The 26,203-nt window shown below is 37.6% G+C and overlaps 1 long non-coding RNA gene across 1 annotated transcript; it reads left to right on the plus strand.

The window, feature by feature from the left end:
• The first annotated feature begins 226 nt into the window (after positions 1-226).
• On the plus strand, positions 227-24,654 carry LOC139080548 (uncharacterized). The gene is made up of 3 exons (XR_011535133.1): positions 227-522; positions 4,992-5,061; positions 24,441-24,654. It is a non-coding gene; the product is annotated as an uncharacterized lncRNA (long non-coding RNA).
• The last annotated feature ends 1,549 nt before the right edge of the window (positions 24,655-26,203 follow it).

Consider the following 26,203-nt stretch of genomic DNA (forward strand, 5'->3'; position numbering starts at 1 on the left):
CATTTGTCAACTGAAATAACGAGTCTAGGTGCTATTAGTGAAGGAGTTTATTTAATAATCAGCATGAGGAGTTCAAACCCCGGGAAAACAATTCAACAGAATGTTGAACAAGTAGATTTCATGTGTGTTTAAAAAAAAAAGTGATAGAGTACATCTGGGCTTTTCTCTAGATTATACATTGAAGGTACATAAACAGGAATTCCTTGATTATACATCAAACAAGTTCAGAGCTGCTGATGTTATCTCCCTGTGGAGGGAGGCCAGGACCGGGGTCGTTAATTATTCTCTCAATCTCTAAGAAACGCAGCTACCCCTTTATCTTTTCCTGCTGTGGATCTGCCGGGCTGCTGTCTTCTGTCAGGAGATGTGGGGTCGCAAGGTCGTTTGACGCAGGCTGAGCACGGCCTGCGCGGCTGCTCCGCAGGACAGCGCGGATTTCATTGTGCTGACTGACAGCCCGTGCAGTTTGCTTGCTAGATTTGCCTGTTGGACCCCGGAGAAGGGCCCCGAAAATCTGTCCACGTGAGTTATCTCTCATTGGCCAAGGCCTGAGAGGGGAAGAGGGGAAAGGGAGAGCCATCAGACACCTGCAGGCCAATTCGGAGATCTGGCAAAGGGAGGAAACAACAACAAGAGGGTTTTTGCTTTTGTTTGTTTTCTTCAGTTCACGTGTTTAGGCAAAGTGCTCTTCAATTTTCAGGGATAATAACTCTTAGTTTGGGAAAGAGAGGGGTGAGCTGGAACCTTGCCTTGAGATCAGTTTTAGGAGGACTCCGAGGAAACCAGGTTGGCAGTGGATGCTGGTGAGGAAGTGGGAAACATGAGGGAGGAGCAGATAATTGACTGACCTCTTACCCGATTCTGGCAGAAACAGCCACTGAGATAAGAGCCTAAACTCTGCTCTCAAATCTAGAATGTCTTGCTGGGAAGTAAGGAGTTTGTAAATAGTGAAATCAAGTTGCATTTTGAGTTTACTAGTCCCTGTTCCAGCCCTACTCAGGAAGGTTAAACACAGTTTGGGTAAGCGATTCTTCTCTCTTAACACTTTTCTTTTTTCTGCCAAATCCTCAAAAGATAAAGGGAATTGGCGACTAGGTGAGAGATGAGACTGGTGATTCTCTTCTTCGGGAGTTCTCCCTAGATTTGTGCTGGTGAATCACAACCAGCTGAGAAAGTTTAAAAACATTTACAGGCGAGGCTCTCCCCTGATTTTTTATGGTATATTTTATAGTATATTTCTATATTGCTCTATAGTATATTTTAATAAAGATTTCAAGATTTTCAAGACTGTCTATAATTAATTTATAATATATTTCATATTTTATATTAACCTCTTAAGAATGAGCTTGAATTTTCCAAGTTAGAATTTATTTTGTTTTTAACTTTTTCTTCCTATGTGCTATAAATAACGGTATTCCCATTGGAATGTCTGTAAGCCATATGAGGTCAATCCTGGTTATAGTTGGATAGGTTATGCGTATTACACACAATATTATGTCTTTCTTCTCAGCATTGTTCCTGAAAAATGCAGGTGATTCAGTAGCTTTCATTATGCTAAAAATAATCCCTATAGATTAGTATTAGACTTTTTATTGATGAACCATTATATTTTTATTTCTGATTTATATTTTGCCTAAATTATAAAATAATTTTAAGTAGCAATTAAAATGGAAAACAGAATAAAAGCAGATTTAAAAAGTAGATGTGCAATAGGGCCTCAGGATTATCATTCTAATTGAGAATAAAATTTCATATTAAACTTTCTAACAGGTAAGGTAAATACCTCTCATCTTATAATAAGAGAAAACCCATGGACCATTTAGTATAAGCAGTCAAAGGTCATAAGCCCATCTCTTTTAGTTCAGCGCTCATTTCCTTAGGGACGCATGTGGAGCGGGAATGCCTGCTGTTGGCATCTGGGATCCTGATACCATCGATAGGAGAGAATCAAGCAAGTCTGTATGTACGACCTGGAGAAATCCTTCACCTTTACCGGAAAGCTCTCAGAGCTGTATCCCTGAGACTAGTTTCTCAAATGTTAGTGTTTGCCACAAAAAAGTATTGTCACATGGGGATTAAGCAAATTTAGAGAGATTTCTTTAGTACTAGACATATAATGCAGTTTTGTAATATTTCTCCAACATAGATGATCATAGAATCTTTCTGTTGGGGCACAGTACTTCTGGGAAGTACATATTCTGTGAATATAATTTAGGAAACACTACTCCAGAGACCATCATTTAGGTTATTAATTTGACAAAAATCCTTAAAGCATTTACTGCTGTTTTAGAGTTTGTAGATAGAGAAAGAATAGCCCCCACGCTCAGGAAGCTCTTGGTTTAGATGGCGAGCAATGAAATAACTACAGTGTTCGTGATAAACGCTGTGATGGAAGCGAAGACTCTTGGAACCGGCAAATGTTGGCAGTGGGTTTGGGAGAATGACTTTGCAGTCAGTCTGGGGAAGAGGCGGAGGAGGGCATCTTAAAGAGAAGGAGCCGCAGGGGAGCACAGCGGGGGAGGGGCAGGGGCTGCTTTGTATTTGCTTTCCACAGTTAGATGTTTAAGTCCAGAGGACCTTTTTTCAGTTTTCAAATTCAGTTTAGAAATACGTAATTTTGTAAATTATAAATTGTTTCTGCTGTTTTACAGGCTGACCTCACACCACTTTTGCTTGCTGTAAGTGAAAACAAACAGCAAATGGTGGAAGTTTTAGTAAAGAAAGGAGAAAATATACATGCAGTGGTTAAGATGAACAGATACAGTAGTTCATTCTCTCTCCTTTTTTAAGCCTTAGTATTGTTCTAGAGCGGTAACAATCACTCAAGTCAGAAAGACTAAATTAATAAGAAGAGGATTCGCTTACAATTATACAAGTGTGCTGCATAACAACGTTTTGGTCAATGACGGTTTAAAATAGTGAGGTTAAAATAATTTAGCTGTTACTTCTTATGTAGCAGGTGCAGTTTCATAGTTTGCTTCCGGCAGTTTTGGCATGGCGGTGAGTTAGTCCGTGTCATCAGCCAGAAACCAAGGAAAAGGCTAGACTAGTTAGAAGTAGCAGTGGGATTCTATATCTTAGGACTTTGAAGACCTTAATCCTTAGGGATCCTAATGTTCATTCATTTCATTCCAAGTATAACCCCTATGAATGGAGTACAATCATGTCACATCTGTGATTTTTCTAAATTGTTATTTGGGTCTTGAAATGTTCAATTTTTCAGAAAATCCTGTACTTTTTCCTGGGGGCTATCTCTTCTACTCTCCTGCTTGAATTTTCCAGGAAGCTGAGTGTTTCCCTAAGTCCAAGGGAGACAAAAGTCCTCTTTCACAAGACAAATGGAGGGGAAAAAGGACACTCTAATCATCCTGTTTCGATTGATTCTATTCCTTCAGGGTTGCTGTTGAAACTGGTCCTGCAGTCCGGACCTTTGCTCCAATTGACCTTCGCTCCCAGAATGCCCTTGCTGATGGAGATCTCTCAGTCTTCATGGTGACCCACACTGAGACGTCAAAGTTACAACTTCTTTTAAAGTTAAAGTGCATATGCTTGTATGCTCAGCCACTGTACCAAACCCCCACACCCTATTCTGGCAGCTGAGCCTCCTCTCCTTAACCACACGCTCCCTTCCCTTCCAATTCAAAAACCCTATGTGCAGCCCACATCTTAGCCCAGACTTTCAGGATGAGTTACTCTTGGAGGCTCCTGTTTGACTTTTCTGCTAGCAGTTGTTAGTCGGGCCTATTCTAAGCTGTCAGAGAAGTTCAAATAATGCTGTAGGAAGAGATCAAACTTTCCTTTCTCCTTTGTTACCAGATCTGAACCCCAAGGCTGCTTTATCTCCTGAGGAGCACCTTTTCTTAGGTCATGGAAGGTCCCCTATCACCCTTCCCAGAGTAGCGTGTGCCAACTTGCCTGAGATCCCATAATTAAGGTTGGCCCCTCAAGTGATCTGTTTTCCATAATAATGAAAACCTCCCAAGTGACTTATATCTACCTCAAGTTTGAAATATTCTCAGGTTCTGCCTCACAAGGAAGCCAGTCAACAGAAATCTCAGAATCTAAAGTAGGTTAGTTGGCATTGGGAGAGCTAAGCCCCATCCATGACTCATCAGTATTCATGTAAAAAGTAGGGTCATGTCTTCCAAGTGACCTGGAGATGAACATGGAGATTAAGCATCATTCTAACAAAGATCTGCCGCTTCAGAGTTTGAGTGGAGAGAGAGGGAGTAGTTGTAGTCCAAGCCAGGTCTTGACTTCCATGAGTTTTCTGCCCTTGGTGTGATGAACTGTAGAAGCATAGGACAATTATGTTATCTGATTTTATGAGGTCATGTATTTATAAATAAGTTTAGTTACAAATTATATAATAGCTGAGATGTCCTGAATTACAAACCACGAAGTAAGAAGAGCTAATAACCAAAATTAATAACGTGTTCTGAAAACTGCAACATTTGAATGTTAGAACCTATGAAAAAACACACATTGGGTTTCATTCGGATTTCCAACTTAGTTCCAGCAATAAAGTTCAAGAAGAAATCATTCCATTTTTTCAGTATTTCTATGAGCTTTTTTTTTTTTTTTAGGTATTTTCTTGTTAAATCCTCTTGACAACCTTGTGAAATAAGGCAGTAAGAGCCCTGTTTTATAGAGAAGACTTTGAGCCAAAGAGAAGCAACTTGTCAGGAACAAATAACTCTTGGTTATGGAGCTAGAACTTCTTCTGAGTTTAAGACACTTTCCATTATGTCCAGCAAACTCTAGTTAATTTACTGAGCTGTACTGCCCTCAATTCATGACTGCTTCACCTTACTTTTTTCTTCTTTAGTTACATGCTTAATAAAAATTTGTACAACTTACAAATTCCAAGTATATGGGATAATTAAAGTTCTGATATTGTCTGAAATACTCTAAGAATTTAATATATTTGGTAAATGTTTTTCATATCAGTATTAAATTAGTAATATTATTTATCACTTTTTTATACATAGCAATCGCCAACTAATTTCTGAATATAAAGAAGAAAAGAGACTAAAAATTTTTCTCCAAACAGCAATCCAGGTAAGGCTTCTGATAGTGAATTACTTTTGTTGGTTCTACCATAGATAAAGAAAGGAAGAGTAAGGAAGTTTTGATAATGAGAAAAAACAATGTGTATATTGTGTGGGTATCTTTTCTTAATTTCTTTTTTAATAGTCTGGTATTCAGCATTATTTAAGAAGTTAATTATAGGTAATTTAAAATCTGAGACAATATTATCTGAAAATAAATTCATTTATTTAATCATGGCCCCTAAAGTCTTATATGATATTTTTGTATAAATAAGAAAAAAAATTTTTAAGTTAGCAAATTGTATGTTTTCTCTATAATCACATTATAACAAATTTGACTTGTTATAAAATGGATCTTTTGTTTGATTGTCACAACAATGGCTTACATTTAGTAAATGATTATTAGTTATTATATAATGATTTATCTCACTAGAAAAATAGCTATCTTTAAAACCAGGAACTCAACCATACCTTCTTGGTACTATCAATAAATGGCAAACAATAAGAACCACGAAACTTAGCCAGTGTGCAGCAATACCAATAAGAGAATTTCTTTTAAAGATACCTGCTCATAGGACAGAAGTCAGAAAAGCAGTGCCTTGTTGAGAAGCAGAGGTTATTTCACATAGTGTTATACCAACAAGGCCTCTCTGTTATTACCTTCATTCTTCTTAAGTCAAAACAGAAGGAGATGTGTTGACTTTATTAAAACAAGATGTTTTCTTCTGTGTGTTGGATAATTGTCATGACACTGTAATTTTGTTAGAACAGGATGCTCTGTTACCATTAGTAAAAAGAGTATCATAATAAATATTAAAATAGCCCAACTCTGGACTCAACAAATTATTGTAAAAGTACAAAAATGCTTCACAATAACAGAAATGCTGTGTGCTCCCTGGATGTGGCACCGAGTGCCTGGTACACTCTGAACTGTATGAGAACACCTGGAACTTAGTAGGCCGTTATCTGAGACCTTCTGTAGAACTTGGTTTTGCAAGTTACGGGACACAAAGATGGAAAAGATGCAATACAGTTTGGTCTTCCAGGTGCTCATCCTAGAATAGAATTGTCCCTGCTTAATTTCTGTTTTCTTCTTAAAACAGAATTCTTAAAGAAATTATTATTATTATTTTAAAGATTTTATTTTTCCTTTTTCTCCCAAAGTCCCTGCTACATAGTTGTGTATTTTTAGTTGTGGGTCCTTCTAGTTGTGGCATGCAGGACACAGCCTCAGCATGACCTGACGAGTGGTGCCATGTCCGCGCCCAGGATTCGAACCAGCGAAACCCTGGGCCGCAGAAGCAGAGCACGCGAACTTAACCACTCGGCCACGGGGCCAGCCCCTTAAAGAAATTATTTTTATTCATTTACTCATTTGTCCAGTTAACAAATAGCTATCAAGTGTCTTTTAGGTACTAAGCATTCTGATGTTGCAGAATACAAATATTTTAAAAACACAGTCCCTGCCCTCTAGGAGCTTGTTATTATCATTATAACTTTTATTATTTACCCTACTTTATTCAGTGCCTACTATGTGCCAGAGCCCACTAGGAGCTTGTAGTTGTCATTAGTTATTATTTTTTTGTTGGTGATTAATATGTGCGAGACACTTTAAGTCCATGCTGAGGAATTAGAGTTTCTAAAAAGCGAGTAGGATTTAATTGCCAGGAAGAGGCAGCAGGGTGACGTTTGGCAGGAGGAACCTAGCCAGATTACAGATTTGGCAGAAGGAACAGCAGTGCAAAGGCTAAGAGAGATGAGTGACCTTTGCAGGATTAATGAGCAGTCCAATTTTGCTGGTGCAAAAAGTAATCCAGCAAGAATGAAGAATAAGGAATGGCTGTTCGGTGGGGAGCCAGCCAGATTTGCGGCAGGGGTTCGTTGGAGAATTTTGAGCAGAAGAGTAACGAGATTAGATTTGATATTAGGGCACTCTGCTTATGGGATGAAGCAGGAATCAGCAGGCTTTTTCTGGAAAGGGCCAGATAGTAAGTATTTTAGGCCATGCAGTCTCTCTCATATCTACTTAACTCTGCCGCTGTAGTATGAAAGCAGTCACAGACAATACGTAAGCACATAGGCATGCCTGCGCCCCAATAACACGATTTACAAAACCAGATGGCAGACTGGATGTGGCCCCTCGTGTAGAGGATGGATGGAAGGAAGCCATGTACGAGACTGGGAGACAAAGGAGGCTTTTCTTTGTTGGTTGATTTAAAGTATTGTTGATTTAAATATTGCTCAAATATTGTTGATTTAAAATGCATCTTACTTTTTTCTTGGATAGTGGATGAGAGGTCTGAAGAATACTCTTCAATCAGGTGGGATTTTATGGATTTTTAAAAATTATATGTTAAGTAGGGAATGCAGAGACAAGAAACTAACATTTGTTGAGTTTTCTACTCTGGTCTAGACATTACATTATGTGCTTAACATTCGATGTCCCGTAGAGTTTTCACAATAGCTTTGCAAAGTACCCTTGCAAAGTCTATTTTTTTATTAATTAGGCACCTGTGGTTCAGGGAGGTTGAATAATCAGCCTGTGATTCCATAGTTAGCAAGTGACTGACCCGTTAGCCTGCCTGGCTCTAGAGTCCATCCTCTTGTCCCTCAGCGTAGCTTGGCAGGTACCTGTGCAGCACTGGGATCAAGAGATAGATCCCAATCAGATCAACTCAGAAAGTCAGATTTAGTTACGTGTTAACATTAACTCTGATTTAGACTTTCCCTAGCAAACTCGGTTTGTCCAAGTATTTGTCCTAATATATTTGACACTTGGCAGTAGTAACTAGTACCTTGTTTTCACCATGAGAGGTAAGCTATGGCCACAGAACCAGCAGTTTTACATAAGCAAGACCTAATCGGGCAAGTCTTAGGTATAATGAGATCTACTCTTCTTGAGATGAATTATTTTTCTGTAAGTGAAGAATATCTATGTATAGACCATATTATGTTCATTAAATTCAGCATCTATTTAGAAGATGTTTCTAGTTGACTTCTCTCCTTTCTGCTTCCCAGTCTGGTTTTCCCTTGAAGTCAGTACCCTTGCCTAGTTCTGTGAAGTTTTTTCTTTATTCTGAGAATCTTTTTTCTTCTTCCATGACTTTTCCATAATCTTCTCTTGATTTTTTACCTTCTCTGCTTTTCTTAGTGTTTCTTTCATTCTATTATTTTTTACACTTCCGCTAGCTAAATATTCTCCGTTTTTCTATAAACAAAAATAAAAGCACATAGAATTTCAGGATTTTAAGGGATCTTGGAGATTCCTTAATCGAAACACCCTCTGGTACTTCAGCCCATGTTTAATGTCCTGGCTAAGCAGTTGTTTACATGGAGAATTTGAAATCCAAGGAAATTATAGTAACTTATTTGGACATAGTAAGTGACAGAAATGAAATTTAAATTCAGGTTTGTAAGTCCAGGACTCTTCCTTCTTTATCATCCTGTAGGTGAGTATTTTAATAATAGAAAGTCAGGGAGTGGTTCTAGTGAATGCAGTGGAAGAGAATAAGAATGGAATCAGCAGAGGAGGCCAAATTTCAAGAGGAACAGCATTGGGTTGGTATAGAAATAAGGGATTTAGTCAAGAGTTCAGAGATCAGATAAAAGAGATCAGAATATTGGGGTTTATGACAAGTTAGATAAAGATAAATCACATAATAACAGACACAGGATGTTGGGAGTTGTCTAGAAAGGCATGTTAAAATAGGGGGTTCAAGGGAGTATTGAACAGGTTGCTGTTTTGTCTGTTTGTTTAATTGGAAAAACTGTCAAATGCCAGGGTTTCTATTGAAAGATATTAAAATAATTTGAGTCACTGCAAAGATTCTTTTTATAGCAAATAGGAATGTGGCATCATCTGCCTCCACCCCAACTTCCAGAAGGTGGCTTTGATCCCCTCAAGTCCTAGGGGACTGGAGATTGCTGTGCTACATAAGTCTATGGCCCAAGGCAGGTGTCTCCTCCTCTCCACTTCTTTTCCCAGTTCACTGTTGTCCTTTGCATGTTCATGTAGGGTTGGGCAGGGGTAGGACTGGCTGTTGAATCAGTCATGGCACTTCAGTTGGGTAGTTGGTGACATGCCTATGTTGGGAGTGGACGACTGAGACTCCATTTAGCTTATTTCCAGGAGCAGGGAAATAGACAGCTCCTACTCTTGGTCATTTGATCCCATCCTTGTTTCAGGAGTCTGTGCCTTCAAAGGCTGAAGATTTAAAAAAAAAAATTTTATTGAGTTTATGATAGTTTACAACCTTGTGAAGTTTCAGTTGTACATTATTGTTTGTCAGTTGTGTTGTAGGTGCACCACTTCACCCTTTGTGCCCACCCCCTCCCCCCACTTTCCCCTGGTAGCCACCAATCTGTTCTCTTTGTCTACGTGTTTAACTTCCACACATGAGTGGAGTCATACAGAGATTGTATTCTCTATATGGCTTATTTCACTTAACATAATACCCTCAAGGTCCATCCATGTTGTTGTGAATGGGACTATTTTATTCTTTTTTACGGCTGAGTAGTATTCCATTGTATATATGTACCATATCTTCTTTATCCAATCATCAGTTGATGGGCACTTAGGTTGGTTCCACGTCTTGGCTATTGTGAATAATGCTGTGATGACCATGGGGGTGCATAGGACTTTTGGAATTGCTGATTTCAAGTTCTTTGGATAGATACCCAGTAGTGGGATGGCTGGGTCATATGGTATTTCTATTTTTAATTTTTTGAGAAATCTCCATACTGTTTTCCATAGTGGCTGCACCAGTTTGCATTCCCACCAGCAGTGTATGGGGGTTCCTTTTTCTCCACATCCATTCCAACATTTGTTACTTTTAATTTTGGTTATTTTTGCCATTCTAATGGGTGTAAGGTGATATCTTAGTGTAGTTTTGATTCACATTTCCCTAATGATCAGTGATGATGAGCATCTTTGCATGTGCCTATTGGCCATCCGTATATCTTCTTTGGAGAAATGTCTGTTCATGTCTCCTGCCCATTTTTTGATCGGATTGTTTGATTTTTTGTTGTTGAGTTGTGTGAGTTCTTTATATATTATGGAGATTAACCCTTTGTCAGATATATGACTTGCAAATATTTTTCCCAATTAGTTGGTTGTTTTTTTGTTTCAATCCTGTTTTCCCTTGCCTTGAAGAAGCTCTTTAGTCTGATGAAGTCCCATTTGTTTATTCTTTCTATTGTTTCTCTTGTCTAAGAAGACGTGGTGTCTGAAAAGATCCTTTTAATACTGATGTCAAAGAGTGTACTGCCTATATTTTCTTCTAAAAAGGCTTACGGTTTCAGGTCTTACCTTTAGATCTTTGATCCATTTTGAGTTTATTTTTTTGAATGATGAAAAAGAATGGTCAATTTTCATTCTTTTACGTGTGGCTGTCCAGTTTTCCCAGCACCATTTGTTGAAAAGACTTTCTTTTCTCCATTGTATGCCCTCAGCTCCTTTGGCAAAAATTAGCTGTCTGTAGATGTGTGGTTTTATTTTTGGGCTTTCAATTCTGTTCCATTGATCTGTGCACCTGTTTTTGTACCAGTACCATGCTGTTTTGATTACTGTAGCTTTGTAGTATGTTTTGAAGTCAGGGATTGTGATGCCTCCAGCTTTGTTCTTTTTTCTCAGGATTGCGTTAGCAATTCGGGGTCTTTTGTTGCCCCATATGAATTTTAGGATTCTTTGTTCTATTTCTGTAAAGAATGTCATTGGGATTCTGATTGGGATTGTGTTGAATCTGTAGATTGCTTTAGGTAGTATGGACATTTTAACTATATTTATTTTTCCAATCCGTGTGCATGGAATGTCTTTCCATCTCTTTATTTTGTCATCAATTTCTTTCAGGAAAGTCTTGTAGTTTTCATTGTATAGGTCTTTCACTTCCTTAGTTAAATTCACCCCAAGGTATTTTATTCTTTTTGTTGTGATTGTGAATGGTATTGTGTTCTTGAGTTCTTTTTCTGTTAGTTTGTTATTAGAGTATAGAAATGCTACTGATTTATGTAAGTTGATTTTATACCCTGCAACTTTTGCTGTAGTTGTTGATTATTTCTAGAAGTTTTCCAATGGATTCTTTGGGGTTTTCTATATATAAGATTATGTCATCTGCAAATAGTGAGAGTTTTGCTTCTTCCCTCCCTATTTGGATTCCTTTTATTCCTTTCTCTTGCCTAATTGCTTTGGCCAAAACCTCCAGCACTATGTTGAATGAGAGTGGTGATAGAGGGCATCCTTTTCTCATTTCTGTTTTCAGGGGGATGGCACTCAGTTTTTGACCATTGAGTATGATGTTGGCTGTGGGTTTGTCATATATGGCCCTTATTATGTTGAGGTAATTTCCTTCTATCCCCATTTTGTTCAGAGTTTTTATCATAAATGGCTGTTGGATCTTGTCAAATGCTTTCTCTGCATCTATTGAGATGATCATGTGGTTTTTATTGCTCAATTTGTTGATGTGGTATATCACATTGATTGATTTGCAGATGTTGAACCATCCCTGTCCCTGGTATGAATCCCACTTGATTATGATGTATGATCCTTTTGATGTATTGCTGAATTTAGGTTGCCAAAACTTTGTTGAGAATTTTTGCATCTATGCTCATCAGCGATATTGGCCTGTAGTTCTCCTTTTTCGTGCTGTCCTTGTCAGGCTTCCGTATCAGAGTGATGTTGGCCTCGTAGAATGTGTTAGGAAGTGATTCATCCTCCCTAATTTTTTGGAATAGCTTGAAAAGCATAGGTATTAAATCCTCTCTGAAAGTTTGGTAGAATTCCCCAGGAAAGACATCTGGTCCTGGGGTTTTATTCTGTGGGATGCTTTTGATTACTGTTTCAATCTCTTTCCTTGTGATTGGTCTGGTCATATTGTCTACTTCTTCTTGACTTAGCTTTGGGAGGTTGTAAGAGTCTAAGAATTTATCCATTTCCTCTAGGTTATCCGTTTTGTTGGCATATAGTTTTCCTAATATTCTCTTCCAATCTGTTGTATTTCTGTGGAGTCTGTTGTTATTTCTCCTCTTTCATTTCTGATTTTGTTTATTTGAGCTTTCTCTCTTTTTTTCTCTGTAAGTCTGGCTAGGGGTTTGTCAATTTTATTTATCTTCTCAAAGAACCAGCTCTTTGTTTCATTGATCCTTCCTACTGCCTTTTTTGTTTCAATAGCATTTATTTCTGCTCTGATTTTTATTATTTCTCGCCTTCTGCTGACTTTGGGCTTTATTTGTTCTTCTTTCTTTAATTCAGTTAGGTGTAATTTGAGATTGCTTATTTGGGATTCTTCTTGTTTGTTAAGGTGTGCCTGTATTGCGATGAATTCCCCCTTAATACTGCTTTTGCTGTATCTCATATGAGTTGATATGGCATGTTATCATTTTCATTGGTCTCCAGATACTTTTTGATTTCTTCTTTAATTTCTTCAATGATCCATTGCTCGTTCAATAGCATATTGTTTAGTCTCCACATCTTTGTCCCTTTCTCAGCTTTTCTCTTGTAATTAATTTCTAGCTTTATAGCATTATGATTGGAGAAGATGCTTGTTATTTGAATTTTTTTAACTTTATAGAGGCTTGCCTCTTTCCCAACATATGGTCTATCCTTGAGAATGTTCCATGTACGCTTGAGAAGAATGTGTATTCTGCTATTTTTGGATGGAGTGTTCTATATATGTCTATTAAGTCCAACTGTTTTAGCTTTTCATTTAATTCCAGTTTCCTTGTTGATTTTCTGTCTGGATGATCTGTCCAATGATGTGAGTGGGGTGTTGAGGACCCCTACTATTATTGTGTTATTTGTAATATCTTCTTTTAGGTTTGTTAATAGTTGCTTTATGAACTTTGGTGCTCCTGTGTTGGGTGCATAGATACTTATAAGCATTATTTCTTCTTCATGTAGTGTCCCTTTGATTATTATATACTGCCCATCTTTGTCTCTCTTTACCTGCCTTATCTTGAAGTCTGCTTTGTCTGATATAAGTATTGCGACACCTGCTTTCTTTTGTTTGCCCTTAGCTTGGAGTATCATCTTCCACCCCTTCACTCTGAGCCTGTATTTGTCATTGGAGCTGAGACGTTTCCTGGAGACAACAAATTGTTGGATCTTGTTCTTTAATCCATCTTGCCACTTATGTCTTTTTATTGGAGAGTTCAATCCATTTACATTGAGGGTGATTATTGATGTATGAGGGCTTAATGCTGTCATTCTGTCACTCATTTTCTGGTTTTCCTGCATTTCCTTTGTTTCTCTTTCTGTGTGTTTTGGTCTACCCATTGACGTCTGTAGTTTCTTATGCTGTGTTTCTTAGTTTTTTCCTTCTTTATTTTTTGTGTCTCTGTTCTGCTTTTTAGTTTAGTGGCTACCCTGAAGTTTGTGTTCAGAATCTTGTGCATAACATAGCCCATTTTCTGATGGCCTCTTATTTGCTTAGTCTAAACTGATTCAGTCCCTTTCCTCCTCCCCTCCTAAGTTATTATTCTCATCTTATTCCAACTTGTGTTGTTTGTTTGTGGTTAAAGTGACAAGATTGTCTATGTTTTTGGTGGTTTCCTTCCCTTTATCCTAATACTATAGTTGAATATTTGCTATCCTATTCTGATTCTATCTATCTGTCTCCTTACTCTGTGTTTTGTGACCCCTTTCTCCCTTTTTTTCTTTTTTCAGGTATGAGGGCCTTCTTGAGGATTTCTTGTAGGGGGTGTCTCATGGCTACGGAGTCCCTTAGCTTTTGTTTGTCTGGGAAATATTTAATTTCTCTTATATCTGAAGGATATTTTTGCTGGATAGAGTATTCTTGGCTGAAGATTTTTATCTTTTAAAGTTTTGAATATGTCATTCCATTCTCTCCTAGCTTGTAAGGTTTCTGCAGAGAAATCTGCTGAAAGTCTGATAGGGGTTCCTTTGTAGGTTATTTTCTTCTGCCTTGCTGCCCTGAGTATTCTTTCTTTGTCATTCATTTTTGCCAGTTTTACTACTATATGCCTTGCAGTAGGTCTTTTTACATTGAGAAATCTAGGAGATCTGAAAGCTTCCTCCATACACATTTCTCTCTCATTCCCTAGATTTGGGAAGTTTTCTGCTATTATTTCTTTGAGCATGCTTTCTGCTCCATTCTCCTTCTCTTCACTTTCTTGGATACCTGTAATTCTTATGTTGCATTTTCTCATTGAGTTGGATATTTCTCGGAGATTTTCTTCATTTCTTTTTAGTCATAGTTCTCTCTCCTCCTCTGTCTGGAGCAATTCAACATGTCTATCTTTGATTATGGTGATTCACTCCTCTATGGTGTCCACAGAAGCATTCAAGGAATCTGTATTTTGTTTTATGTCTTCCATTGTGTCTTTCATCTCTAGTATTTCTGATTGATTCTTCTTTATAGTTTCAATCTCTTTTGTGAAGTAGCTCCTGAACTCATTGAATTGTTTCTCTATATTTTCTTTTACCTCATTGAGTTTTTTGACGATAGCTATTCTGAATTCATTGGCATTTAGTTTACTTATTTCTGAGTCCTCAGGACATAATTCTGGGTATTTATTGTTTTTTCTCTGGTCTGGAGATTTGGTGAATTGCCAGATGCTGGAACTATGGGTTTTCCCCATTGTGATATTATTTGGTTGCAGTTACAACCTATTGCCACTAGATGGGGGTTGAGAGCCACATATTCTGAGCCCTCTGCCTTCAGCTGAGAGAGCGTGGCACAGAGCGGGTTGGGGGGGAGGGGCGTTTTCTTTTGCACATAGACCTGAGTTTCCCAATCAGCTTTTGCTATCTGGTCTCCTGGGGTCTTGGCTTGATGAGGTCACCCCATGTGAAAGCTTTCGCCCTATTAGAGGGCTTCCCTCTATGCTGCAAGGGCACTCGGGAGTCCTGGGTGATCCTGAGGACACAAGACTCGTCCCCCACTCCTTCCCTCATGGAGCCTCCCAGGGCAGTGACGACAGTCTTTAGGGAAGGGAGTGAAGTTGTCTCTTACCCCATTCCAGCTCCTCCGAGGGGGGCTCCAGCCTCTCCGCCCTCTGTCATTTGGCTACTGTGACTCTCCGAGGATTCCTGTGCTATTAGGATATTTTCTGTTGGAATATTGTTGCTCCTTTTTGTTGTATGTTGGAGTGGAGAGAGTCCCGGGAAAGCTCACTCTGCCATGATGCTGACGTCACTCCTAGAAAATTGTTTTTTAAAGGAGTATTGTAGGCAGCACAGAGTGTCTCCTTTTGGGAAGAGGGCTCCCTGAGCAGTTTCTGAAAGGCCAAGGTCATTAATGCCTCCCCTCCTCTGGGAGTCCAAGGGCATTCAGGGACCATGGTTTTCACTTTCTCTCCCTTGTTACAGAATCTGTGTGTCCCATATCAGTAACTGTAACATCACATTTTTTCTGGTCATCCTCTACTCTCACCCAGACCTTTTCCAGAAGGGCAGAGTCCAAGAAAAGCAAAAGTCTTTTCATTGAAGAACATTAACAAACAATTTAAGTGGAGATAAATCCAAATCCTCTAAGCTCCCTTTCAACCGAGCTAATTTGGGGTTACTGTTAGGGGAAACAAATATCATTCCCAGGGAAGTGGGCAGGAGGAAATCTTACATTTCCAAAATAGATTTATACCATCTCCCACCCCTTTTATCTGGATTGTGACTTAATAAAAAGTCAAGAGAGAAGATCAACTCTCTCTGGGAACAGCTCATTTAAAAGTCAAACTGCCTTAGTGAGGTGTGTGTACTGGGAGAAGGGGGAGGGAAGTAGAGTCAAGGATCAATTCATTGTTGATTAACTGCTGCCGCAAAGGCACCAATTGTCACAATGCAAATAGTTCAAAAGTCCAGCACAAAAGGCCAACAGTAGTGAGCTATCCCCAAGAGGGGTTCAAAATTCCAATCTGATTGGCTTTGCCCTGAGCAGGTGGAAGGCCTCACTCTTTGCAATGTGGCCCTCCCCTAGCTGGTGTCTTTGGCAGGAAATCCAGGAAGGAGGCTTGCTTCTGCAATCAGGAATATAGAATCAGCTTCCGTCAGCAGTCCTGTAGTCAGAGAACAGCCTGGCCGGGCATCTGTGACCTCAAGTTGACCTAGCATCCATGCTGCTTCACAACTCACCAGCCCTACAAAGGGGTGTCTTTCAAGGGTCTCAGAGCCCTAATTCTGCTGCCTGCACGTGGTGACCATGCCAGCTTTGGCTTCACAGACCTGAAAACCACAGCCTGCAGCATCTGCTGAGGCAGGCAGGCAATTAAGGGAAACCTCTTGCAAATCTAGGATCTCCAAACCAGTCCACAGCTTTTCCTTCCTTCAGGAACAAGGGCCCTTTTCTTGTGCAAAGCTGAGACACTGCTGGGCATTCCATATCCAAATTGATCTACCCCAAAATGAGTGCACCCATTTCCTGAAGAGCTCTTTAGCAAGCTTAAAAGTTGCTTTTCAAAATGCGTACATCTGGTACCTGTTTCAAAAACTCCAAAAGCATGTTTAGATCTGGAGTCTGTCTTCCATTATGCAAAAATCCATCACTTAGGAGTCATTCTTTTCCCAAACTCAGAGTCTATTCCTTGGTAAGGTCAGTCTTTTAACTTTAGACATTCAAATATGTGTGAGTGGTATCTCATTATGGTTTTTATTAGCATGTCCTTAATGACTAATGATGTTGAAAACCTTTTCATGGCCTCACTTTCCATCTGTATTTAGCCTGATGAACACTTTTTGAGTCTTTCCCCATTTTTTTCAGTGGGGAAAAAATATTGTTTTTTTATTGTTGAGTTTTGAGAATATTGTATGTACCTGGGGACAAATCCTTTATCAGATAGATGCTTTACAAGATGTTCTCTATTTCATTCTCCTAGCAGTGTTTTCTGATGAGCAAATGTTTTAAGGAAACCCAACTAAGCCATTTGTTCTTTTGTGAAACGTGCTGTTGATGTCCTATTTAGAAATCTTTTCCTGGTACAAAGCGAAAATGATTTTCTTCTAATAGTTCTATGATTTTAGGTTTTACATTTAGATCTATGGTCCATTTTGAATTAATTTTGTATGTGGGTGAGGCATCAGTCCAAGGTAGCTATTTTGCATATGGATATCAAATTGTTCCAGTTAGCCTTTGCACCTTTGTCAAAAATCAGTTGTCCCTATATATACATGTAGATTGATCTTTGGACTCTCTATTCTCTTTCAGTGATCTATTTTTCTGTCTTTATGCCAATACTACACTGCTATGATTATTGTAGTTTTATAATAATTCTTGAAATGTGTTAGCCCGCCACATTTGTTCTTCTTTACTTTGTTTCTGTTTGTTCTAGGTCCTCTGCTTTTCTGTATGAATTTTGAATCAGCTTGTCAATTTCTGTCAAAAAGCGTGCTTGAATTTTGATTGGTATTGTATGAATCTATAGATCAATTTGGGAGAAGAACTGATGCTTTAACAATGTTGATTCTCGCAACCCATGAACAAGGTCTATATCTTCATTTATTTAGGCCTTCTTTAATTTTTTCGGCAATATTTTTTAGTTTTAATCTATAGGTCTTTCACATATTTTGTTAGATTTATCCCTGAGCATTTCACATTTTTAATGTTATTGTTAATAGTTTTATTTTTAAATTTTCAATTTTTGATTGCTCCTAACATATAGAAAGACAGTTGATTTTTGTATGTTAATCTCATATCTTGCAACTTTGCAAAACTCACTTGTTGGCTTCAGTAGCTTGCTAATAGATTCCACTGGGTTTTCTACATAGACAATCATGCTATCTGTGAATAAAGACAGTCTTACTTATTCCTTTTCAATCAGAATGCCTTTTTTCTTTTCCTTCCTTTTTTTCTTCCTTCTTTCCTTCCCCCTCCTTTCCTTTTTCTCTAAGTGATTGCAGTGGCTATAACCTCCAGTACAAAGTTGAATAGAAATAGTGAGAGCTGACATCCCTGTCTTGTTCCTGATCTTAGGAGGAAGTCTTAATTTTTCACCATTACTTAAGATGTTACCTGTTGCTTTTTAAAAGATGCCCTTGAACATGTTTAGGAAAGTCTCCTGTATTCTCAGTTTGCTGAAATTTTTTTTAATCAGAAATAGACATTGAATTTTGTCAAATGCTTTTCTGCATCTACTAGATGATCATATGTTTTTTTATTTCTTAGTTTGTTAATACAGTGAATAACATTAATTGTTTTGGGGATTTAAAAAATAATATTTAATTCATTAAAATCATTTTTAAATAAATACGTTTTAAAATGTTCTTTTTTGAACTAAAAATCTTGTATTCTATTTAAAATTCCCTAAACTTTGTCAATCTTTTTTTTATTCTGGAAAAATATACACAGCATGAAATTTGCTATTTTATCCATTTTTAAGCATATGAGTCAGTGGCGTGAAGTACATTCACAATGTTGTACAGTCATCACCATTATCCATTTCCAGAACTTCTTCATCACCCCAAACAGAAACTCTGTATCCATTAAACAGTAATTTCTATTTCACCCCTTTTCCCAGTCCCTGGTAACCTCTATTCTACCTTCTGTCTGTATGAATTTGCCTATTCTAGGTATCTCATATAAGTGGAATCATGCAGTATTTATCTTTTTGTGTCTGGCTTATTTCACTTAAGCATAATGTTTTCAAGGTTCATCCATATTGTAGCATCTATCAGAACTTCATTCCTTTTAAAGGCTGAATAATAATCCATTGTGTGTATATATCATATTTAACTTATCAGTCATCTGTTGATAGATATTTGGGTTATTTCCACTTTTTGGCTATTGTGAAAAATGCTGCAATGAACATTGTTGTACATCTATCTGAGTTCCTGCTTTTAATTCTTTCAGATATATATCCAGAAGTGTAATTGCTGGATCATGTGGCAATTCTGCGTTAAATTTTTTGAGGAACTGCCATACTGTTTCCATAGTGGCTGGACCATCTTATCATCCAACCAGCAATACACAAGACTTCTAATTTATTCACATTCTTCCCAACAGTTTTTCTTTTTCTTGTTTTATAATAGCTACCCTAATGGGTGTAAAGTGGTATCCCATTGTGGTTTATATTTGTATTTCCTTGATGACTAGTGATGTTGAGCATCTTTTTGTGTACTTATTGACCATTTGCTTATCTTCTTTGAAGAAATGTCTATTCAAGTCTTTTGTCTATTTTTGAATTGGGTTGTTTGGGTGTTTCTGTTGTTGTTAAATTGTAGGAGTTCTTTGTTTCCAGATATTAATCCTTCATGAGCTATATGATCTGAAAATATTTTCTACCATTTTGTGTGTTGTCTCTTCAATCTCTTGATTGTCTTCCTTAATACATAAAGTTTTTAATTTTAAAAAAGTCCAATTTATCTATTTTTCTTTTATTTGCCTGTGCTTTTTGTGTCATATCTTTAATATTTTTTTCACTAATTTTGAGCAATTTGTTTATGATGTGCCTTGGTGTAGTTCTTGTCATGTTTCTTATTCTTGAGGTTTATTGAATTTGTTGGATTTGTGGACTTATGGCTTTGCTTAAGTTTAGAAAAATCCCTTCTCTTTATCCTATTCTTTGCTGGCTCCAATTACCTGATTTGAGTTTGTCTGAAATGTTCCCACCCACATCTGACTGATGATGTCTTCATTTTTTAATTCTTTTTTTCTCTCTGTGTTTAATTTTAGACAGTTTCTATAGCTCTGCCTTCATGTTCACTAATTTCTCCTGCAATGTCAAATTTACTGTTAATCCCTTCTAATTTATGTTTTATGTCAGATATTGTAGTTTTTGTTTTTTGATAGTCAGTTTGGGTCTTTATTTTATCTTCCATGTCTCTACTTAACTTTTTGAACATATGGAATACAATTATAATAACTATTTTAATGTTCTTCTCTGGTAATTCTAATATCTATGTCAGTTCTGAAAATGATAGAATGCCCCAGCAAGGAAATAGAAAGTTACAGCAAAGGAATAGAAGATATAAAGAAGAGCCAAAGGGAAATTTTAGAACTGAAAAATACAATAACCAAAATAAAAAGCTCAGTTTAGAATAGAGGGAACAGAGGAAGGAATCAGTGAACTGGAAGATAGGATGCTAGAAATTATCTAACAGAACAACAGAGAGATGATAAACTGACGAAAAATGAACAGAGCCTTAAGGAACTGTGGCATTATAACAGGATCTAACTTTCATGTCATCAGAGTCCAAGAAGTAGAGGAGAAAGAGGGCAGGACTGAAAAAGTGCTAGAAGATAATGGCTGATTGGTCCCAATTTGGCAAAAGACATAAACCTACAGACTCAAAAAGCTAAGTGAATCCCAAACAGGATAAACCCAATGAAACCAATGGCAAAACACATCACAATGAAACCTCTGAAAATCAAAGATTAGAAAAAATGTTTTTCTTATCTTTAAGTCAGAGAAAAATGACATCTTAGTTATAGGGGAAAAACAATTTTGAATGACAATGAATTTCTCATCAGAAACCATGCAGGTCAGAAGGAAGTGGTACATTTTTCAAGTACTGAAATAAGAGATCTGTCAACCCAGAATCTTATACCCAGTGAAAAGATCATTCAATAATAGAGAACCCAAGATATTCTCAGATAAAGAAACTCTAAGAGAATTTTTCATCAGAAGAACTACTCTCAAAAAATAGCTTAAGGAAGTTTTCCAAACAGAAAGAAAATGATAACAGGAATCTTGAAACATCAGGAAAGAAGGAAGAACATGGTCAGCAAAATATGGGTAAATACAATAGGCTTTCCCATACCTCCTGTGTTTTCTAAATTATGTTTGATGATTGAAGCAAGAATTATAAAAATGTCTGATGTGGTTCTAAATGTATTTAGAGGAAATATTGAAGGCAATTATATTAAAATAGGAAAGAGTAAAGGATGTTAAGGGAGGTAATGTTTCTATACTTCACTTGGAGTAGAAAATGAGGACATCAATATGTTATGATGAGTTATGGATATTTAATGTAATACATAGAGCAACCCCTGACAAAACTATACAAAGAGATATACTCAAAAACACTATACAGAAATCAAAATGGAGTTCTAAAATATTCAATCATCCACAGGAAGACAGGGAAAGAAATCAGTGAAATGAAAGATAGAACAAACATAAAACAAAAAATAAAGTGTAATGTTTAAGGCATAACCTATGGATAATTACATTATATATAGATGGTCTTAATATGCTAATTAAAAGACAGCGATTGGCAGAGTGAGTTAAAAACCATGGTCCTTTCTCATATTCATATGGAATTGCAGGGGTCCCTGAAAAGCCAAAACAATCTTGAAAAAGAACATAGTTGGAGGACTCACACTTCCCAATTTCAGAACATATTACAAAGCCATAGTAATCAAGACAGTGTGGTACTAGCATCAGGTTAGATGGCTAGACCAGTGGAGTAGAATTGAGAGCCCAGAAAAAACCCATATATCTATTGCCAGTTGATTTTTGACAAGAGTGCCAAGTCCATTCAATAGAGAAAGAATAGTTTCTTCAACAAGCAGTTCTTGGACAACTAGGTATGCAAAAGAATGAATTTGGCTCCCTACCTCTCACCATACACAGAAATTAACTAAAAACAAATCAATATAAGTTAAAACTCTCAGATTCTTAGAAGAAAACAGAGGGGTAAATTTTCATGACTTTGGATTTGTCAATGAATTCTTGGGTAAGCACGAGCAACTAAAAAAATTGATGAATTAGGCTTCATCAAAATTAAAAACATTCGTCCATCAAAGGACATATCAAGAAAGTAAAAATACAACCCCAAAATTGGGAGAAAGCACTTGGAATCATATATCTGATAAGGCTCCTATTCCCAGAATATATAAAGAACTCTTAAAACTCATCAACAGAAAGACAACTAATACAAAAATGGTCAAAGGATATGAATAGAATTTCTTCTAAGAAGATAGGCAAATAGCCATACCCACAGGAAAAGATGCTCAACATCATTAGTCATTAGGGAAATGCAAATCAAAAGCATAATGAGGTCCCACTTCATAGTGCTAGGATGCCCATAGTAAAAAAGATGGAGACTCTGAAGATAATACTTACTAATTTAGAGATAATATAGATTCATATGCAGTTGTAAGAAATAACACAGACAGATCCTGTGTACAGTGTGTCCTGTTTCCGCCAATATTAATATCTTGTGATACAGTTTAGGCACAGAATATTTCCATCCTCACAGGATCCCTCTTCTTTCCTTTCCCTTCTGCCTCCACCCCTGCCAATCCTAGCCTCTCCTTAATTCCTAGCAAGTACTAATCTGTTCTCCATTTCAAAAATGTTGTCACTTCATAAATGTCATATAAATAGAATCATACAGTATATAACATTTTAGGACTGGATTTTTGCACTCAGAATAATTGTATGGAGATCCATCCAGGTTGTTTCATGTATCAATAATTCATAATTTTTATTGCTGAATTGTAATCCATGGTATGAATTAACCAGAGTTTTTTGGTCTATTGAATTCATTCATTGAATTCATCCATTAAAGGACAACTGGGCTGTCTCCCATTTTTGGCTATTGCTAATAAAGCTGCTGTAAACATTTGTGTACACTTTTTATATAAACAAAATTCTTCGTTCCTCTAGATAAATGCCCCAGAGTACAACTGCTAAGTCACATGGTAGTTGGATTTTAGTTTTTGAGAAAGTGCCAAAATGTTTTCCAGAGAGGCTGTGCCATTTTACATTCCCACCATCAAAGTATGATTGATCCAGTTCCTCCATTGTGGTATCAATTTGCATTTCTTAGTGACTAAAGGTATTAAACAGCTTTTTATGTGTTTATTTGCCATCTGTATGTCTCTTTATGTCATTTATTAATATTCTAATTGGACTTGTTCTTTTACTTTATATATTTGATTACTTCAGACTTTTCATATAAATGGAATCATACAATATGTGGTCTTTGGTGACTGGCTTTTTTCACTTAGTGTTGTGTTTTCAAGGTTTATCCTTATTGCAGCATGTATCAGTCCTTTATTTCTTTTTATTGCCAGGTAATATTCCATTGTATGGGTATACCACTTTTTGCTTATCCATTCATCAGTTGATAGACATTTGGGTTGTTTCTACACTTTGAATATTCTGAATAATGCTGCTATGAACATTCCTGTACAAGTTTTTGTGTGAACATATGTACTTCTTGGGTAAATACCTACAAGTGGAATTGCTGGGTCATATGGTAACTCTGTTCAACCTTTTGAGGAACAGTCAGACTGTTTTCTGTAGTGGCTATATCATTTGGCGTTCCTACCGGTGGTGAATGAGGGTTCCAATTTCTCCACATCCTTGCCAACACTTATTTTCCATCATTTTCATTATAGTCTTCCTAGTGGTATGGAGTAGTACCTCATTTTGGTTTTGATCTCTATTTCCCTAATGACAAATGATGTTGAACATCTTTTCATGTACTTGTTAGCCGTTTATCTCCTTTGGAGAAATGTCTATTCATATCCTTTGACCATTTTGTATCGCTTGTTTTGTTGTTGTTGTTGAGTTGTAGGAGTTCTTTATATATTCTGGGCCAAATGTATTTTTTATTACTGTTTTGCTGTAAACTTTGTCTAAATCTCAATGTTCTTTATTGTTACTGTGTTTTAAACTTTTGTCACATCCACTTCTTTACCTTTTCCCAGTAATTTGCTACTAGCAGAAACATATTTCTTTATCTCAATCTCATTTTCATGATTTGCTTCCTTGTCAAAAGTAAGAGAGAGGGGCCGGCCTGGTGGCATAGTGGTTAAGTTTGCATGCTCCTCTTCAGTGGCCTGGGGTTCGCAGGTTTGGATCCCAGGCATGGACCTACACACCACTCATCAAGCCAGACTATAGCAGCATCCCACATGCAAAGCAGAGGAAGACTGCCACAGATGTTAGCTCAGCGACAATCTGTCTCAAGCAAAAAGAGGAAGATTGGCAACAGATGTTAGCTCAAGGCCAATCTTCCTTACCAATATATATGATATATATATAGAGAGAGAGAGAGAGAGAGAGAATTTCCCACCCCAGTCATATCCACTTTTACCTATAATCCACATCTTCTCCTGTAGCAAGGGATTGGGAAGATTAAACTTTTCTTGTGAGAGAACTTCCTAGAAATTGCATTCATGAAGTTCTCCAGTTAGGAAAACCAAGCAAAACCAGGCATATTGCTGTTTTGTGCAGGAGGGCTGGCTTATGTGCCTTGTAATGGATTTAGTACACCCTGGACAGATGACCTGTGACGCTAACAGCTACCATCTCATTAATCATCAGGATTACTTATAAATGTTATAAGTAACATTTAGAAGTTATAGGTAAAACCCATAAACTACAAAGGTGGCAAATATTTGTCTAGAACTGCAATATTAGTCCAAGTTGACAAAATTGTAGTCTAGTCTCTGTTTTTTCTCATTCTTTTTTTCCTTTATGCTATGTTTCCAGGTGTCGCTTCTGATAGGAACTTCAAATTACCATGCACAACTCTGTAGAGATCATCCAGGACACTCATCTCATATGATGAATGAGACATCTCAGATGACATGAGATGGATATAGTAGCAAAGAAAGAGACTCTTCCTCCTTCCATACTGAGGTTTCCCCCGTTATCTCAATGTGCACTATAAAAACCATAAATCAGCGTCCATTCTTTAACCACCAAAATAAAAATATTCAAGATAAAGCTATTGTGAGAGGAATCCTCTTTCCAAAAGTCAATTATTTTGGTGCAACCTTCAGCATATATTAGATGAATGCGAAGAAGTCCATGGTGAAAGAAACTTCCTTTTTCTCCCATCACATTTCTCTCTACCCATAGACAAGAACTTCTGTCTTCTCACTAATATTTAATAAAAACACTGCCAACTACTCACCTTGAACCAGCTCATTCCTGGAGCCAAGAGGAGTGACTTATTTGGTGGATAATAATAGCCTTCCATTCATTGGCCTACATTTCCCTGTCAGTGAGGTTAATAAGTTAATGGGTATAAAGGCATGGTCTCCCTTTCTCTCCTGGACTCTGCGCAGGAGGGGTGTAAAGCCGGTGAAGACTCTCCATGCACTGGCTGGGTTGGATTCTGTGAACCAACCTTCTCTGTATTCAGGCTCCAAAGTCAAGACCTGGAGAAAGTATTAGAAAAGTCATTTTTGGTCATAGGGTCAAGCGATGTTTTCCAAATCAGCTTTGTTGTTGTTAGTGCCATTGATTCAATTCTGACTCCCAGCAGCCCAGTGTATAGCAGAGCTGAACCCTGCCAGGTGTTTTTGCACCATTCTCTCACCTTCTGGCACTCTATCAGACAATACTCTGCTGTTATTCACAGAGTTTTCATGGCCACTATTTTCACAAGTGGGTGGCCAGGGCCTTCTTCCTAGTATGTCTTAGCCCAGAAGTTCCATTGAAACCTGTCCACTGTGGATGACTCTGCTAGTATTTGAAATACCTGTGGCAGAGCTTTCAGTATCACAGCCACATACAGCTACCATAGAATGACAACTAACAGATGAGTGGTGTGGTTTCCTGATGGGGAAACAAACCTGGGCTGTGGCAGTGAGAGCACCTAATCTTAATCACTATACTGCTAAGGCTGGCTAATCAGCTTTAACAGGGGATATTGGTCTGATCTCTTGGTTTATTTCTAAATTGGTTTAGAACTCAAAGGGGAGAGGTGTGTTATCAGTTTATACCCGTAAAGCTCCGACAGCCTTGTATGCATTCTAATGGAAACTAGACCTCTGAGAAGCAGATATAAATTGTTTATCCCTGTTTGAGGGTGATTACTGTATTTCAAACTCCATTGCTGACCAGAGGCAGAGGCTTTGTGTGTGTGGCTACTGCACACACACCGGGGTCCAAAGCATTACATTTCCATCAGGGCAGGCATCCCCAGGATGCCCGAGAGACACAGGGCAGAGGATGGAACAGGCAATGGTCTTCAGATCATTCCAGTAGGACATTGGATGCACCTGCTGGCTGGTGCTTGGAACCAGGAGGCCTCAGCAAGTAATGAGCATGTATAGACACTCAAAACGTGAGTCACAACAAATTTCTATAAACCAAACATTTTTAACTCTGCCTTACCTCTGCAAAACATTCCAGGTTAATTGCTCAGAATAGCTTGCAATAATGACAAGAGGGCAGTGGAGAGAAAGGATGACTCCTGAAATAATTATAGGTATTATCCCAGTGTACATAGAACTGTGGAGATA

Source organism: Equus przewalskii, chromosome 30 (genome assembly GCF_037783145.1).
Source record: "Equus przewalskii isolate Varuska chromosome 30, EquPr2, whole genome shotgun sequence".
NCBI classification, from domain to species: domain Eukaryota; kingdom Metazoa; phylum Chordata; class Mammalia; order Perissodactyla; family Equidae; genus Equus; species Equus przewalskii.